Raw genomic sequence first — 18,489 nt, forward strand, 5'->3', positions numbered from 1 at the left:
TTTGTTTTATGTGACGGCTAGTGGAGTGAGAGGTGAGGACTAGGAGGACTCTGCCCTTGTTATGAGTGGGAGGGATGGGGAGAGAGAGCAGTGTTATGGGGTATGGAAGAGATTCTGGTGAGTGCCTCATCTATAGTAGGGGAGGGAAACCCCCGTTCCTTGAAGAAGGAGGACATTCCGATGCCCTGGTGTGAAACACCTCATCCTGGGAGCAGATGCGGCGTAGTCGGAGGAATTGGGAGTAGGGGATGGAGTCCTTACAGGAAGCAGGCTGGGAGAAGAGTAGTCAAGATAGCCATGGGAGTCAGTGGGTTTATAGTGGATGTCGGTCAGAAGTCTATCACCTGCGATGGAGATAATGAGGTCAAAAAATGGTAGGGAAGTGTTGGAAATGGTCCAGATGTATTTGAGTGCCGGATGGAAGTTAGTGGTGAAGCGGATGAAGTCAGTCAGTTGTGTGTGGGTGCAGGAGGTGGCACCAAAGCAGTCGTCGATGTAACGGAGGTAGAGGTCGGGGATGGGGCCCTGGTACGCCTCAAACAAGGATTGTTTGACGTACCCGACAAATAGGCAGGCATAGCTGGGGCCCATGCGCGTGCCCATAGCTACGCCTTGTATTTGGAGGAAATGGGAGGAGTCAAACGTGAAGTTATTGAGGGTAAGGACCAGCTCCGCTAGGCGGAGGAGAGTGTCAGTGGTCGGGTATAGGTTGCTTCTCTGGTCGAGGAAGAACCGGAGGGCTTTGAGACCATCCTGGTGGGGGATGGAGGTGTAGAGTGACTGGACGTCCATGGTGAAGATGAGGGGGGGGGGGCCTAGAGAATGGAATGCCCGGAGACGACGGAGAGTGTCTGAGGTGTCTTGAACATAGGTAGGGAGGGATTTAACCAGGGAGGATATGATGGAGTCAAGGTATGTGGAAATGAGTTCGGTGGGGCACGAACAGGCAGAAACAATGGGTCTACCAGGACAGTCAGGTTTGTGGATTTTGGGGAGAAGGTAAAATCGGGCCGTGCAGGGCTGGGGAACGATGAGGTTGGAGGCTCGGGGGGGGTCAGGGCGTGGGAGTTGATGAAGTCGGTGATGGTGCTAGAGATAGTGGCCTGGTGCTCATCAGTGGGGTCATGGTCCAGGTGTAAGTAGGAGGAGGTGTTCGAGAGTTGGCGCGTGGCCTCAGCTTTGTGGAGATCGACGCGCCAGACTACCACGGCACCTCCCTTGTCGGTGGGTTTGATCACTCAGTCTGGGTTTGCGGAGTGAGTTGATAGCTGTACGTTCAGGGGGGGAGAGATTGGAGTGAGACGGGAGTGGAGAAGTTGAGGTGGTTGATGCCCCGCCAGCAGTTTTGGATAAAAAGGTCTCAAGCCGGAAGATGGCCATGAGGGGGGGTCCACGTGGAAGGGGTTCGTTGGAGACGGGAAAAGGGGTCATCAATGGGGGGCGAGGACTCCTTCCCATGGAAGAACGCTGTGAGGCGGAGGCGACGGTAGAAGAGCTCCAAGTCGTGGTGGGCGCGGAACTCATTGAGGTGGGGACGGAGGGGGACAAAGGTAACGCCTCTGCTGAGGACAGACCGTTCTTCAGTTATGTAGGGCATTGGTGGGAATACATTTGGAGCTGTATTCAGAATTCATCTCAGCATTTATGGATGGATATTAATTTGTTGGAAGGAGTCAGGGAAGGTTTATTGAGAAAGTCAAGTGTGCTTATTGTTAAACAAAAGGACAGAGTGCTGGAGCAACTGAGTGGGTCAGGCAGCATCTGTGGAGAACATGGATAGGTGACGTTTCACAGAGTGCTGGAGTAACTCAGCGGGTCAAGCAGCATCTGTGGAGAACATGGATAGGTGACGTTTTACAGGCAGGATATCTGGAGAACATGGGTAGGTGATATTTCAGGTTGCCCTCCAGGTTTAGAATCCTCTACCCTGGGGAAAGACTGCAAGTGTTCACTTTATCCACGCCCCTCATGATCTTGTACACCTTAATAAGTTCACCCTTCTACCTCAGGAGTCATTTATTGTCACATGTCCCAGGTAGAACGATGATATTCTTACTTTCAGCAGCACAACACAATATGTAACATAGTACACTGTAAACTGTATAATAAACGAGAAAAAAAGTTCAGATTACACACACACACGTTTTGGATCGAGACGTCGCCTGAAGAAGGGTCTCAAACCGAAATGTGGCCTATTCCTTCTCTCCATAGATGCTGCCTCGCCCGCTGAGATTCTCCAGCATTTTTTGTCTACTTGGGGTGAGACTGGTCCTTGATTATGCTGCTGGCCTTGCCGAGGCAGCGTGAGGTATAAATGGGGTCAATGGAAGAGAGATAGACTCAAAAAGCTGGAGTAACTCAGCGGGAAAGGCAGCATCTCTGGAGAGGTTGGTTTGTGTGATGGTCTGAGCTGCATCCACAACTCTCAGCGATTTCTTGCAGACTCCTGGTGAATCTCTTCAGCACCCTTTCCAGCGCAGTAGGGCGCAGGGTCTGAAGAAGGGTCTCGACCCGAAACGTCACCCATTCCTTCGCTCCGGAGATGCTGCCTGTCCCGCTGAGTTACTCCAGCATTTTGTGTTTTTTTTAAGACACAGGACATGTTCCTCCCTCCTCCTCCACCGGCTCACAAGGTGAGACTCTGCCCCCTCCTGGTCATTATCTCCTGGCACAGTCTGTGTCAGGCCAGGGAGACAATAGGGTGCAGGTGTAGGCTATTCGGCCCTTCGAGCTAGCACCGCCATTCACTGTGATCATGGCTGATCATCCACAATCGGTTCCTGCCTTCTCCTCATATCCCTTGATTCCACTATCTTTAAGACCTCTATCTAACTCTCTTTTGAATGCATCTAGTGAATTGGCCTCCACTGCCTTCAGAGGCAGAGAATTCCACAATTTCACAACACTCTGGGTGAAAACGTTTTTCCTCATCTCAGTTCTAAATTTTTGAATGTCCAGAACCAGGGCCCTAATTCTTAATCTGTGGCCCCTGGTTCTGGACTGCCCCAACATCGGGAACATGTTTCATGCCGCTAACGTGTACAATCACTGAATAATTTTGAATGTTTCTATAAGATCCATTATAAGTTATAATGCATTATCCATCTACAAGTTTCTTCCGGCACCAAAATAAATTAAATTAAACTACACCCTGAACTAAACAAAGATAGACACAAAAAGCTGGAGTATCTCAATGGGAGGGAAAGAACGTTTCGGGTCGAGACCCTTCTTCAGACCTGAACTGAAACTGAACTAAATTAAATTTAACTAAACTAAACCTGAACTAAATTGAACTGAACTGAACTAAATTGAACTGAATGAAACTAAATTGAACTGAATTGGATCTCGACCCAAGACGCCACCCATTCCTTCTCTCCAGACACGTTGCCTGACCCACTGAGTTACTGCAGCATTTTGGGCCTAACTTTGAACTGAACTGACATGACCTGTCTCCGCCTACATTCTCCCACCAGTCTTACTCTCTCTGCCTACATACTCCCCTGACATACTCCCCTCCCACCCCTCCTCTCCCACCCGCACTCCTCCTCTCCCACGTGTACCCCACCCCTTCCACCCCTCCTCTCCCACACCTCACCTACTTTCCCACCCTGCACCCACCCCTCCCCTCCAATCCCTCCTCCACCCCCACCCCTCACCTACTCTCCCACCCCGCTCTCACTCCTCTCCACCCCCACCCCTCCCCTCCCACGCTTCCACCACCCACCCTTCCCTCTCCTACACCTCGCCCTCTCCCTCTCCCACCCCTCTCCCATTCCTCTTCCTCTCCCATCCCCATCCCCACCCCCTCAACCTACTCTCGCACCCATCCTCCCTGCAACCATTCGCCTCTCCTCTACTTCCTCACCCACTTCTCCTTCCACTCCACTCCCTTCAACTTCTCCCCATCCCATCCCACCCCCCCTCTCCCATACCCCGCCCCTTGCCCCACCCCTTCTCCCCACCTCTGCTAACCCCCCTTTGCCCCACCCTCTTTGCCCCCATCCCACTCCTCCCCATCCTACCCCTCCCCCCCTCCCTCATCCCCCCACCTCCTTCATCTCCACCCATCCCCTGCCCCACCCCTCCTCCCATCCCATTCCCCTCATCCCACTCTCCTCAACCCAACGAAACTCCTCCCCCCATCACTGCTACCCCCCCTCATTACCCCTACTTCGGCCCCATCCCACCACCCCCCCCCCTCCCCCCTCCCCCCTTGCCCATTCCCCTCACTCACCTCATCCAATACGTTGTTCCTGAGTCTTGTGGGACATGTTTTCAAGGTTTAGCATCTTCTGCCTGACAGGATACTGGGCTGCAGGGAATGATACTGCAGAATGGACAATGGACAAATAAAGCAATGATTCTCAACAGCAATTGTATCAGCCTCTATATCGCATGCTCAATATTCTTGCTATTGAGGGAGTGCAACGTAGGTTCACCAGCTCAATTCCCGGGATGGCGAGACTGAAATATGATGAAAGAATGGATCGACTGGGCTTATTTTCACTGGAAGTTAGAAAGATGAGAGAGGATCCTAGAGAAACAAACACAATTATTAAGGGATTTGACACGCTAGATGTAGGGGAAAATGTTCCCGATGTTGGGGAGTCCAGAACCAGGGGTCTCAGTTTAAGAATAAGGGGTCGACCATTTAGGACTGAAATGAGGAACATCCTTTTCACCCAGAGAGTTGTGAATCTGTGGAATTCTCTGCCACAGAAGGCATTGGAGGCCAATTCACTGGATGTTTTCAAGAGAGAGTTGGATTTAGCTCTTTAGGCTAACAGAATCAAGGGATATGGGGAGAAAGCAGGAACTGGGTACTGATTTTTAGGTGATCAGCCATGAATATATTGAATGGCGGTGCTGGCTCGAAGGGCCTGCTCCTGCACCTATTTTCTATGTTTTTATGTATGAACTTAAGCATTTTAGACATACGGCATGGACTCGTATACTGGCTCACTGGAGTCCACACAGCCATGATTGAATGGCAGAGTAAACTCGATGGGGCGAATGCCCTAATTCTACTTTTGAACGTGGGTGGAGGGGGGAAGGAAGGAGGGGGAGGGGGGAAGGAAGGAGGGGGAGGGGGGACAAACCTGGCGGGTCGGGCAGCATCTGTGCATCAGGCAGGGTCCCGACCACCCAGCAACAAACGTCTCGCCACCCCACAGACGCTGCCCGACCCGCCGTTCCTGCAGCCCGGGATGTGAGGGGAGCGCTGGGTCAGTCGACAATTTTAGACCCAGCGTTTGGACAGGAACTCTCCGTATTGGTGTGTAGGATGGAAGTGCAGATGCTGGTCTTTACCGAATATAGACACAGAGTTCTGTAGTAACTCAGCGGGTCAGGCAGCATCTGTGGAGAACATGGATAGGTGACATTTCACAGAGTGCTGTAGTAACTCAGCGGGTCAGGCAGCATCTGTGGAGAACATGGATAGGTGACGTTTCACAGAGTGCTGTAGTAACTCCGCGGGTCGGGCAGCATCTGTGGAGAACATGGATAGGTTCTGAAGAAGGATCCCGATCAGAAAAAAAATCACTTTTTTCCCTGGGGAACATATCTTTTCCCCCAGAGATGCTGCCTGACCCGCTGAGTTTCTCCAGCACTCTGTGTCCATCTACTGTGTCGGACGCAACTGGAGATGAGGGTTTACACCAAATGATCTTTGGTTTACACGGCAGTTTGTCGTAAACTGACAGTTTGTGCCGATATGGATCAGCAACGCCCACATTACAATTACAGTATCAAATAGGATCTTTTGAACCTGAGGACGCTGCAAGCCCCGCCCTGACCCCACTCATTGGCTGAGAAACAATGCGGGATTTAAACTTTAAACCAATTCACCATCAGCGAGGTTAAATCAGTGCTCTATATCTCAGTTCCCCTTGCTGGTGAGTTACTCTGTCTCCGCTCCCGGCAGCTCACAACCCAGTGGTATGAATATTGATTTCTCTCACTTCAGGTAATCCCGGCATTCTCTCTCTATCCCTCCCCCACCCAAGTCGCACCAGCTTCTCATTTTCACCCAACAAACAGCCTGTTTTCTTTATCAACGTTACTTGTTTGCATATCTTTCATTCATTGTTCTTTATCTCTTCATATCACCATCTATATCTCTCGTTTCCCTTCTCCCTAACCGGTCTTAAGAAGGGTCTTAACCCGAAACGTCACCCATTCCTTCTCTCCATACATGCTGCCTGTCCCGCTGAGTTACTCCAGCTTATTATATCCAGCTCCTCTCCTCCCTCCTCGCACCTCTTCCCCTCCCCTGTCACCGCTCCTTTCCCCTCCCTCCTCCCTCACCTCTCCCCTTCTCCCGCACCTCTCCCCCTTCCTCCCCTCACCTCTCCCCCTTTCTCCCCGCACCTCTCCCCCTTCCTCCCCGCACCTCTCCCCTCTTCCCCCACCCCCCTCCTCTTCTCCCGCTGCATGTCCCCCCCTGCATCCCCCGCACTAATGTACCTCGCTCTGTCCTCCAGCCCAGCGCGCCGCTTGACTCGGGGTGACTCGGTACAGCCGTACAGCGTGGAGTCGGCGACGTTGAGCAGAGGGGACCGGGACTGGGACACCGCCAGGGATGCGGCGCTCTATCTGGAAGGCGGAGGGTCTGCTGTGGCTGCTGGCAGGTACACAGAGAGAGAGGCCACTCGGCCCGCGCGTTGGTGCTGCCTCACAGCGCCAGGGACCAGGGTTTAGATGCTGACTCCGGGCGCTGTCTGTACGGGGTTTGTACGGTCTCCCCGTGACCGCGTGCGTTTCCACCGGGTGACATTTCGGGTCTGAAGAAGGGTCTCGACCCGAAACGTCACCCATTCCTTCTCTCCCGAGGTGCCGCCTGTCCTGCTGAGTTACTCCAGCATTTTGTGTCTATCTCAGGTTTGTAGGTTAATTGGCTTCTGTAAATTGCCATCGAAAATAGGTGCAGGAGGAGGCTATTTGGCCCTTCGAGCCAGCACCGCCATTCATTGAGATCAAGGCTGATCATCCCCAATCAATAATCCGTGCCTGCTTTCTCCCCATATCCCTTGATTCCACTAGCCCCTGTCGCTGGTGCATGTAGGTTAGAATCGTTGGTCCGCGCTGGCTCGACGGGCGGAAGGGCCTGCTCCCATGCTGTAGAGGTATCTACAAACTAAACTAAAACCAGTCAGGAGTGTACAATTGTCGGTAAAACACAGGGTGCTGGAGGAAAGCAGCGGGTCGGGCAACATATGTGGGGGGAATGAACAGGCGACCCTTTAGACTGGTGGAGAAGGGGGAGATGCGGGAGGAAACCAGGGCACCCGGAAAAAATTCACGCAGTCACAGGGAGAACTTTCAAACTCAGTACAGACAGCACCCGTAGTCAGGATCCAACCCGGGTCTCTGGCGCTGTGAGGCAGCAGCTCTACCGCTGTGCAAACCATGTTCTCGGCTCCTGTACCTTCTTTAAGATGTGGGTTCATCTGACACTGGCTGTGGTTTAGTTTCACACACAAACAGCTTACAGTCAGACACAAAATGTTGCAGTAACTCAGCGGGACAGGCAACATCTCTGGAGAGAGGGAATGGGTGACGTTTCAGATCGAGACATCTTCAGACTAGTTGGGGTAGAAAGGTCTCCAACTACTCCCTAACTAGTTGTGACTCTGTGGAATTATCTGCCAAAGAAGGCAGTGGAGGCCTGGGTGGGGGGGGGGGGGGGGGGGGGGGGGGGGGGGGTAAGAGAGTGAGCTGCCAGAGGAAGCTGTAGAGGTTGGTATGATATTAAACATTTGTACAGGTACATGGATATGGAGGATTTGAAGGAATATAGAAACAGTAGGTGCAGGAGTAGGCCCTTCGAGCCAGCACCACCATTCACTATGATCATGGATGCTCATCATTCCTGCTTTTTCCCTCTATCCCTTAATTCCGTTAGCCCTGAGAGCCTCTCTCTCTTGAAAACATCCAGTGAATTGGCCTCCATTGCCTTCTGTGGCAGAGAATTCCACAGACTGACAACTCTCTGGGTGAAGGCAAAGAGGCAAAGGCAGTCTATGGAAGAAGACTAGAGGGCCACTTTAACGAGCGGGACCCTCGGCGTGTCTGGCAGGGTATTCAGCAACTTACCAACTACAAGGGCAACGGGGGGGCAACCATCAGCAGCAGTAGCAACTCGCTAGCTGAGGAGCTTAACCACTTTTTCGCCCGTTTTGAGTTGAATGAGGCAGAGCCTGCACCTGCAGCCGCATCCAGCACCGGCGAGCTGGCACTCACTGTGAGCACAGAAGATGTCAGGAGAGCACTCCGCAGTGTCAACCCCAGGAAGGCTGCTGGCCCAGATGGCATCCCAAGAAGAGTACTGCGGGACTGTGCAGACCAGTTAGCGGAGGTTTTTAACGACATCTTTAACCTCTCTCTGTCAACATGCACTGTCCCTAAATGCTTCAAGACTGCTACCATCGTGCCTGTTCCCAAAAAAACATCTATCACCAGCTTGAACGACTACCGACCTGTTGCTCTCACTTCAACTGTGATGAAGTGCTTTGAGAGGCTGGTCCTGGCCCACATTAAATCCTCACTCCCACCCACCCTGGATCAGTTTGCATACAGAGCTAATAGGTCAACAGAGGAAGTCATCAACATAGCTCTACATTCTGCACTGACTCAGCTGGAGCGCCCTGGCTCATATGTGAGGATGTTGTTTGTAGATTTTAGTTCTGCATTCAATGCCATCATCCCCAGCAGAATGGTGGACAAACTGTCTGACCTGGGTGTTAATGCCAACACATGCAGATGGATCAAGGACTTCTTAACAGATCGTCCAGACTGTCAGGATGGGGTCCAATCACTCCCCAGTCCTGACGCTGAGCACAGGAACGCCACAAGGGTGGGTGCTGAGTCCTATCTTATACACAATATACACCCATGACTGCACACCAATACCCAGCACAAACCGGATCATCAAGTTTGCAGATGACAAGACTGTGGTGGGGCTGATAAATAACAACGACGAGTCTGCCTACAGAGATGAAGTCCAAAAACTGACTGTCTGGTGCACTAAAAATAACCTGGTACTCAACCCAACCAAAACAAAAGAACTGGTTATTGACTTCAGGAGGAGGAGAGAGGAACCTGCTCCTCTCTACATCAAAGGAGACATGGTGGAGAGAGTCACTGACTTTAAGTTCCTGGGAATTTACATCTCCCAGGATCTTAAATGGACAATGAACACCGTCACTCTCGTGAAGAAGTCACAGCAGCGGCTGTATTTCTTGAGGTCTCTGCGGAGAGCAAACGTTTCACAGCCGCTGCTGCTGTCCTTCTACTGGTGCGCCGTGGAAAGTATCCTCTCCTATGGCATCCTGGTGTGGTTTGCTAGCTGCACTGTGGCTAAGAGGAGGGCGCTGCAGAGAGTTATTAAAACTGCACAGAGCATCACAAATGCTCAACTGCCCTCCCTGGATGACATATACAGGACCCGATGCTTGCATCATCAAACATCAAGCAGGACACATCCCACCCTGCCAACCACCTTTTCACTCTGCTACCCTCTGGGTGGCGATACAGGTCTCTGAAGGCTCGCTCTGAAGACTTAAAAATAGTTTCTACCCATGTGTAGGTATGTTGCAAAGCCTACCTGAAGCGTCGCTGAAAATCTATCCCAGCCCGTGTGCGCGATTTTGGCGCCGTTTAGAGGGGAGCGAGTTTAAAACGCGATTTTCCCTAGGCTGTTCAAATCGAGGTTTTTCAGCCTAGTTAATTATTAACGAACAATCGCTGGAAGATTCCGTAGCTGGAGCTATTATTAGTTTTAAGGGCTTTATTTACTTGTATAGTAGGTTAAAAATTAACCTCTAAACCCGCGACCGCCGACAACGGGTCGGATCTCATACAGGGGAAAACGGAAGGTAGGCTGTTTATTTTTACGTTAAAAAGGGCTTCTTAAGATCCCTTTATACAAAGTTTAATGTTGCGAGTAGCTAATTTGGGCCCCATTATATCCCGCAATATTTTTCTGGGCATTTGAGGGCACAAATCTACCGCAATGTGAACGTTCTAAACCAGCGCGTTCACAGGATCCCACTAGAAAGCTGATTTAAATGGACTTTAATTTACAGCAATTGAACACTAAATTCCTTCCATTTGGCCTATAAATTAATGTAAATGAGATTTAAAAATCATGTTTTATTGTGAATTATTTGTGAATATTATTTGGACACTTGGGCTATTTAAAAATGTTAATCATTTATTAAGAAATGGATAGATGTTTAGATCTAGTAATTGAAGTTTGAAATTAGCTACAATTGGGTAACTAACTAATTATATGCTTTAATTTCAGGTCATCCAAGTAAGATTGTTTTATATTTGTTTCAGAATGCTTCAATCTATGATAACTGAAAATTTCATTCAGTTCTCTTAATTTTTAAGAAAGTTATGGGCTTTTGACTGTTCACGATCACAGCTTTTTTGTTATGTCCATAGAAAATCAATAGGGAACAAGATGCTAATTTCCGTGTATGAAAATGGCCATAACCTTTTTAATACTTGAGATATGAAAGTGAATTAGGTGTCAAATTAAACTTCTTTTTGTGCTTTATCTGATGGGATAAATTGCAGACTTGATTTTTAAAATTCCAAAATGTTGTGACATTGCTACCATGTGCGATAAAATAACTTGACTCTAACAGAGAACACTGGGGGAAGCACAATATAATTCAGGGTGCCAGATAATGCACAATATTCTTTTAAAATATTTTTAATACCTATTTATTATTTTCTTTACTGATCTTGTGTATATGTGAGTCAATGGCTGTTGTGTTTTGTTCATTTTAAATCTTTTATCCTGTGTCTTCTATGTACACACCAAAGGAGATGCAATGGAATTTTGTTGTACAGTTGTTGTGCAATGACTATAAACGTATTCTATTCTATTCTCTGGGTGAAGAAGTTTTTCCGCATCTCAATAGGCACTAGATGCAGGAGTAGGCCATTCGGCCCTTCGTACCAGCACCGCCATTCAATGTGATCATGGCTGATCATCCACAATCAGTACCCCGTTCCTGCCTTCTCCCCATATCCCCTGAATCTGCTATCTTTAAGAGCCCTCTCTTGAAAGTTTCCAGAGAATCAACCTCCACCCTGAGGCAGAGAATTCCACAGACTCACAACTCTCTGTGTGAAAAAATCCTAAATGGCCTACCCCTTATTCTTAAGCTGTGACCCCTGGTTCTGGACTCCCCCAACATGGGGAACATTTTTCCATATGGGCCAGATGTGGGCAGATGGGATGAGTTGGTGTAGACACCTTGGTTGGCAGAGGTGAGATGGGCCAAAGGGCCTGTTTCTGTGCTGTATCTGTCGCATGCGATGTGCTGGTGAACCTCCACTGCACCTTCCAACAGCACGGTGACCAGAGGTTCACACTGGTGCAGCCACTACATGTTGCCTATCGTGTTGCACGGTGCCTTGTCTGCTCTGGTCCCATGTCTCCAGTCAGCCCCCATCACCGCTGGATTGTGTACCATTCCCGGCCCTTGTTGTGTTGCAGGCCTCCACACTGCAGCGCTGTGCAGAGCAAGAACGTCAGCCACCGCGGGCTCCATCACCACCGTCCCCGTGGGTGGAACGGTGAGGTTCCCCATCCTACATCACAGCCAGGAGAGGTTCGAGGTGGCGATGGGGCGGATCCAACCCGATCTTGCAATCCTGGCCTGGAAGTCTGACAGCCCGGAGTATCCGTACATGGTCCGCCCGTCCTACAGGGACAGGGTCCGCTTCCGACGGGACACCTTCATCGAGCTGCGGGCCGTGAGGCCGGGTGACCACGGGACGTACGAGGTGCAGACAAACTACTTGGGGAGGAAGCTGAGGAACCGTGACCGGGAGCGCTTTGAGCTGCGAGTGGTCGGTGAGTAGCATCGTGGAGAGTTGTACACTATCCAGACTGGCCCTTCGGCCCATATGGTTCATGCTGACCCCCTGGGCATTCTAGCCTGGTCCCACCCGCCTGCACCCAGCACTCTAAACCCTTTCTCTCCGTGAATAAATGAAACTTTATAGCCACATGTTCTTTGTTTTTCACACCCAAGGTATGCAAAGAGTCGCCACCTAAAGGGCACTGAAAGTGTTGCAAAGAATTCCATTTAACAAAGCATTTTTAACACTTTCCATTTGTGGTCCCGCATAGTTCCCGGCGGTTCCCCCACGCCGAGATGGAATTCTCTGCCTCAGGTGGCGGTGGAGGCGGGTTCTCTGGATATTTTCCAGAGAGAGCTAGACAGAGCTCTTAAAGATACCGGAGTCAGGGGATATGGGGAGAAGGCAGGAACAGGTTACAGATACAACGGGTGACCAGCCATGATCACGATGAATGGTGGGGCTGGCTCGAGGGGCCAAATGGCCTACTGCTGCACCTATTGTCTATTTATAAGTGATAGGAGTAAAATTAGGCCATTCAGCCCATCAAGTCTACTCTGCCATTCAATCATGTCTGATCTATCTCTCCCTCCCAACCCCATTCTCCTGCCCTCTCCTCATAACCTCTGACACCCATACTAATCAAGAATCTATCTATCTCTGTCTTCAAAATATCCACTGATGGCCACCACAGCCTTCTGTTGCAAAGAATTCCACAGATTCACCATCCTCTGATGAAAGAGATTTCTCCTCGTCTCCGTCCTAAAAGAAAGTCCTTTAATTCTGTGACCTCTGGTCCTAGACTCTCCCATGAGTGGAAACATCCTCTCCACATCCAAATCCAAAACCAACCCAACCTCTCCCTGTAGCTGAAACCATCTAATCCAGGCAGCATTCTGGTAAACTACCTCTGCACCTTCTCCAATCCTTCCACATCTCCCGTATAACAGGGTGCCCAGAACTACACACAATACTCCATATGGGGCTTAACCAGAGTCGTATAGAGCTGCATCATGACTTCCTGCATCTTGTGTTCAATGCTCCAATACATTGAAGGCAAACATACCACACGCCTTTACCACTCTATCTGCTGGTGCTGCCACCTTTAGTGGGCTATGGGCTTGAACTCTCTGCGGTTTAGCTGGACCTTGCACTGTGCTGCCTTGCAGAGCCGATGTCCACACCGACCGTGGAAGTCAGCCGCAACTCGTCGCATTTCATGCTGAACTGCTCCACTGTCAGCGGCTGCCCCGTCACCTACCGGTGGGAGCGGCGATCGCAGTATCCCGGTGTGGGGAACGCCATCTTCCCCGGAGCCGTGCTGTACCTGCCGGACCTGGGGCATCACACCTACACCTGCGTCGCAGAAGATTGCTGCAGCCGCAGAGTCAGCGACGCATTCCCTGCAACGCTGCTGTCCGTCGCCCAGCCCGGAGGTGAGTGGGTCAATGCTGGGTCTCTGTCCAATGGGGGACTCATGCAGTACAGGAACAGGCCATTCGCCCCCCCACTCCTCCCTGCTCACCAACGTGCCCCATTTACACTAGTCCCACCTGCCCGCGTTTGGTCAATATCCCTCCAAACGTTTCCAGAGGGCCGCACGGTGTTGCAGCGAGGAGACTTGCTGCCACACAGCACCAGAGACCCGGGTTCGATCCTGACTACAGGAGCTGTCTGTACGGAGTTTGCACATTATCCCCGTGACCTGTGTGGGTTTCTCCGGGATCCTCCCACATTCCAAAGACGTGCGGGTTTGTTGGATATTTGACGATAATTGTAAGTTGTTCCCGGGAAATTGTCCCCGTATTGGGTTGTGTTAGTGTGCGGGGATTGCTGGTCAGTGCGGACTCAGTGGGCCGAAGGGCCTGTATCTCTAAATTAAACCAGACTCCAGGTTCACCACTGAGTGGCAATATCTCCTCCAGGGTCCAGGAGTCGTTGGGCGATCGTTCTCTCCGTGTTCCTTCTCGTTGTTGCCGTGCTGGTAGTCTGGGCATCGAATCTCCGCAGAAACCGTGCCGTGAGTATCCTCATCTTCACACTCTCGCCCATCCCCCCCCTCTCTATCCCCGTCCCTCCCCCCTCTCCGTCCCCCTCCCCCCTTTTCCCCGCCTGCCCCCCTCCCCTCTTCCCCCGCACCCGTCTTGCTCCCGACGCCCCATCTTCCCCCTCCCCTCTTTCACCTTCCCCCCTCCTCTCCCTCCCCTCTCCTCTCCGTCCCCCTGTCCCCACACCCACCATCCCCGCACCCCCCTCTCTCCCGGCTAACATTGTGGGGTCACGCTGCCCCCTAGTGCACGGGGTGGATGGGCCATGATGCCCGGTCACTAACACAGGACTCTCTCTCTCTCTCTATCTTTTCTTTCTCTCCCTCTCCTCCTCCCTCTCCCTCTCCCTCTCCCTTTCCCCTCCCCCTCCCTCCCCCTCCCCCTCCCCCTCCCCCCCCCCCTCCCCCCCCCCCCTCTCTCTCTCTCTCCCTCTCCCTCTCTCTCTCCCTCTCCCTCTCCCTCTCCCTCTCCCTCTCCCTCTCCCTCTCCCTCTCCCTCTCCCCCTCCTCTCCCTCTCTCCTCTCCCTCTCCCCCCCTCCCCCCCTCCCTCTCCCTCCTCCCCCTCTCCCCCCCCTCCCCCCCGCCCCCCCGTCCCCCCCCCCCCCCCTTCCCTCTCTCCCCCTTCCCTCTCTCTCCCCCTTCCCTCTCTCCCCCCTCCCTCTCTCCCCCCCCTCCCTCTCCTCCCCCCCCTCCCTCTCTCCCCCCCCTCCCCCCCTCCCCCCCCTCCCTCTCTCCCCCCCCCCTCCCTCCCTCCCCCCCCCTCCCTCCCTCCCCCCCCCTCCCTCTCTCCCCCCCCCCCCTCCCTCTCTCTCCCCCCTCTCCCTCTCTCTCTCCCCCCCTCCCTCTCTCCCCCGCCATTGACTACAGAGATAAAGACTACAGACTGTATGAACTATCAGGAATTGAGGACCATGGTCATCAACAAACTATGATCTCACCGATTGTGGTTTGAAGATTCTGTCCGTGTTCTCCGTCTATTTGTCTCTGTCTTTTCTCTGTATTTTTGTACAATGTCCGTGCCGAACATGATGCCTTTACACTTTAGAAACACAGTGTTACATTTTAAAAGTTAAAAATTTGAATGACTTGTAAAATATACCATCAACCTGAACAAAACTTGATTCAGCACACCACAGGACAATGGTGATTAAGGTGGTCCAAAATTGTAGTGCTACCTTGTACCGTTTTGGCGTAATTTCAGGAACTCCGCACAGACAGACATAGAAACAAACAAGATGAGAGTTTTAGTAATATTTAGATGTGTGGGTAAGTTTTACTTTGTTACAAAGTGATGGGGGCATGGAACACGTGGTCAAGGGTGCTGGTGGAGGCAGATATGATAGTGGTGTTTAAGAGGCATGTGGTTATGGGGGGATGTGGATCATGTACAGGCAGATGCGATGAGGTTATTGTGGCATCGTGTTCAGAATGGACATTGTGGGCCGAAGGGCCTGTGTTGTACTTTTCTATGTTCTATATGAATCTTGTCGTAAACTTTACCAAAGTCTATGTATACAATATCTATCCAATCCCCATTGACTATTGTTGCATCTGTTGCTCTTTGGGAAACTGTAATTTATACAAAGTCTGACTATTGATGCAATGGATGTTTGTTCTGCACGTATTTGTGCAGCTTGTGATGACATTGTAACATGCACTTTGAACATATTAAATCCGATTTATTTTTACACCTGCTGCCTGACATGTCAGCCTCTGCCTGATGCAACAAAGGCCATTGGTGTTGGTTCATTGTTGTATGTGTACAGAGATCCAGTGACAAACTCCTGTCTCTGTGTTATCCAGTTACGTACAACAGGCAGGATTGACATATGATGAAAGAATGGATCAACTGGGCTTGTATTCACTAGAATTTAACATGTAACATGTTGTTCCATTGTTTAAAAAGGGTTCTAAGAGTAAACCTAGCAATTATAGACCTGTTAGTTTGACTTCAGTGGTGGGCAAATTAATGGAAAGGATACTTAGAGATAATATATATAAGCATCTGGATAAACGGGGTCTGATTAGGAACAGTCAACATGGATTTGTGCCTGGAAGGTCATGTTTGACTAATCTTCTTGGATTTTTTGAAGAGGTTACTAGGGAAATTGATGAGGGTAAAGCAGTGGATGTTGTCTATATGGACTTTAGTAAGGCCTTTGACAAGGTTCCTCATGGAAGGTTGGTTGAGAAGGTTCAATTGTTGGGTATTAATGCTGGAGTAGCAAGATGGATTCAACAGTGGCTGAATGGGAGATGCCAGAGAGTAATGGTGGATGGCTATTTGTCAGGTTGGAGGCCGGTGACTAGTGGGGTGCCTCAGGGATCTGTGTTGGGTCCACTGTTGTTTGTCATGTACATCAATGATCTGGATGATGGTGTGGTAAATTGGATTAATAAGTATGCAAATGATACTAAGATAGGTGGTGTTGTGGATAATGAAGTAGATTTCCAAAGTCTACAGAGAGATATAGGCCATTTGGATGAATGGGCTGAAAGATGGCAGATGGAGTTTAATGCTGATAAGTGTGAGGTGCTACATCTTGGCAGGACAAATCAAAATAGGACGTACATGGTAAATGGTAGCGAATTGAGGAATGCAGTTGAACAGAGGGATCTAGGAATAACTGCATAGTTCCCTGAAGGTGGAATCTCATGTAGATGGGGTGGTAAAGAAAGCTTTTGGTTTGCTAGCCTTTATAAATCAGAGCATTGAGTATAGAAGTTGGGATGTAATGTTAAAATTGTACAAGGCATTGGTGAGACCAATTCTGGAGTATGGTGTACAATTTTGGTCGCCCAATTATAGGAAGGATGTCAACAAAATACAGAGAGTACAGAGGAGATTTACTAGAATGTTGCCTGGGTTTCAGCAACTAAGTTACAGAGAAAGGTTGAATAAGTTAGGTCTTTATTCTTTGGAGCGCAGAAGGTTAAGGGGGGGACTTGATAGAGGTCTTTAAAATGATGAGAGGGATAAACAGAGTTGACGTGGATAAGCTTTTCCCATTGGCTGATCTTCCCCAATCAGTACCCCGTTCCTGCCTTCTCCCCATATGCCCTAACTCCGCTATCTTTAAGAGTCCTAACTAGCTCTCTCTTGAAAGTATCCAGAGTACTGGCCTCCACCGCCCTCTGAGGCAGAGAATTCCACAGACTCACAACTCTCTCTGTAAAAAAGGCTAGATGCAGGAAAAATGTTCCCGATGTTGGGGGGAGTCCAGAACCAAGGGGTCACAGTTAAAGAATAAAGGGTGGCCATTAGGGACTGAGATGAGGAAACATGTTTTCACCCTGATTTAGGATGACCAGCAATGATCATCATATTGAATGGCTTTTAAAAAAAGTCGAGGCAAACAATTGGGCTGCAGCCACACCTGACAACCAAAATTCTTTTTGTGAACACAATTTTTTTTTTTTTAAAAGACGAGGCAACCAATTGGGCTACAGCCACACCTGACAGCAAAAATTCATTTTGTGAACACAAACTTTTAAAAAAAGGCGAGGCAAACAATTGGGCTGCAATTAAATGCAGCCAATTTACAGCCGCATCGAGGGGACTCGCCGTGGAGGAGACGTGCGTTCATTGATATTCGCAGCTCAGAGAGCCGTGACCCTCTCGCTTCCTGGGTCTGGCAGAGACTGACTGAGGCACGACACTTCCGGGTTTTATAGTCCCTCCCCCAGCAGAGAGAATGGGGAAATTTTTTTAAACATGAATATATCTCTGCTTTTTCATCAATGGGAAAAATTCTCTGGTCCAGGAAGGCGGAGGGGGGCTCTGAGCGAGGTGTCCAAAATTGAGAGCCATAGGTGGCGGCGTTCTCTTGTATATCGCACCACAGTGGGCCAAAAGCGGTCAAGATCAGACTTTTAGTAATATAGATTTCATTAATTTGTTCTTTATCTCTCAACATCACCGTCTACATCTCTCGTTTCCCTTTCCCCCGACTCTCCGCCTGATGAAGGGTAACGACTCGAAACGTCACTCGTCGCCTCTCCAGAGATGCTGACTGTCTCGCGGAGTTACTTCGGCATTTTGTGTCAATTTTCGCCCAGGAGGAAGACATTTATAGATAATCGCGAAGACTCTCTGTTCCATTATTCCGTCTCCATTTCAAATTAGCTATTCTGAGCGGTGTGCCGCATCTATATGGATTGATGTGAATATTTAAATAAGAAAGAATTCAACAATTCGGAACAGCGCTGGTTTCTTACCCGTTCTGAAATGTCTCCAAAATATCATTGTAACCGTTTTTGTTGTTGTTTGGGTATCGCGTGTACATTTCCCCGTATATTCGTATATTTACAATATGTATCCCTTTGGTATCGGTTTCATCAACTTGCGTTGAGCAAAGTATCTCTAATAGTAACTGTAACAACAGCGATTGTAACTGTGGATAGCACTTGTAACAGTGGCCAGCACAATATAGACTTCCTTGGGTTATTTTGTATTCCTCTCACCACACACGCGCAGACATACAGAAATAGAGAGAGAGAGAAATCTTTATGTCAATTTCTCTCTCCCCCTCCCCCTCCCCTCTCCCCCTCCCCC

Source organism: Amblyraja radiata, chromosome 11 (genome assembly GCF_010909765.2).
Source record: "Amblyraja radiata isolate CabotCenter1 chromosome 11, sAmbRad1.1.pri, whole genome shotgun sequence".
In the NCBI taxonomy this organism is placed as follows: domain Eukaryota; kingdom Metazoa; phylum Chordata; class Chondrichthyes; order Rajiformes; family Rajidae; genus Amblyraja; species Amblyraja radiata.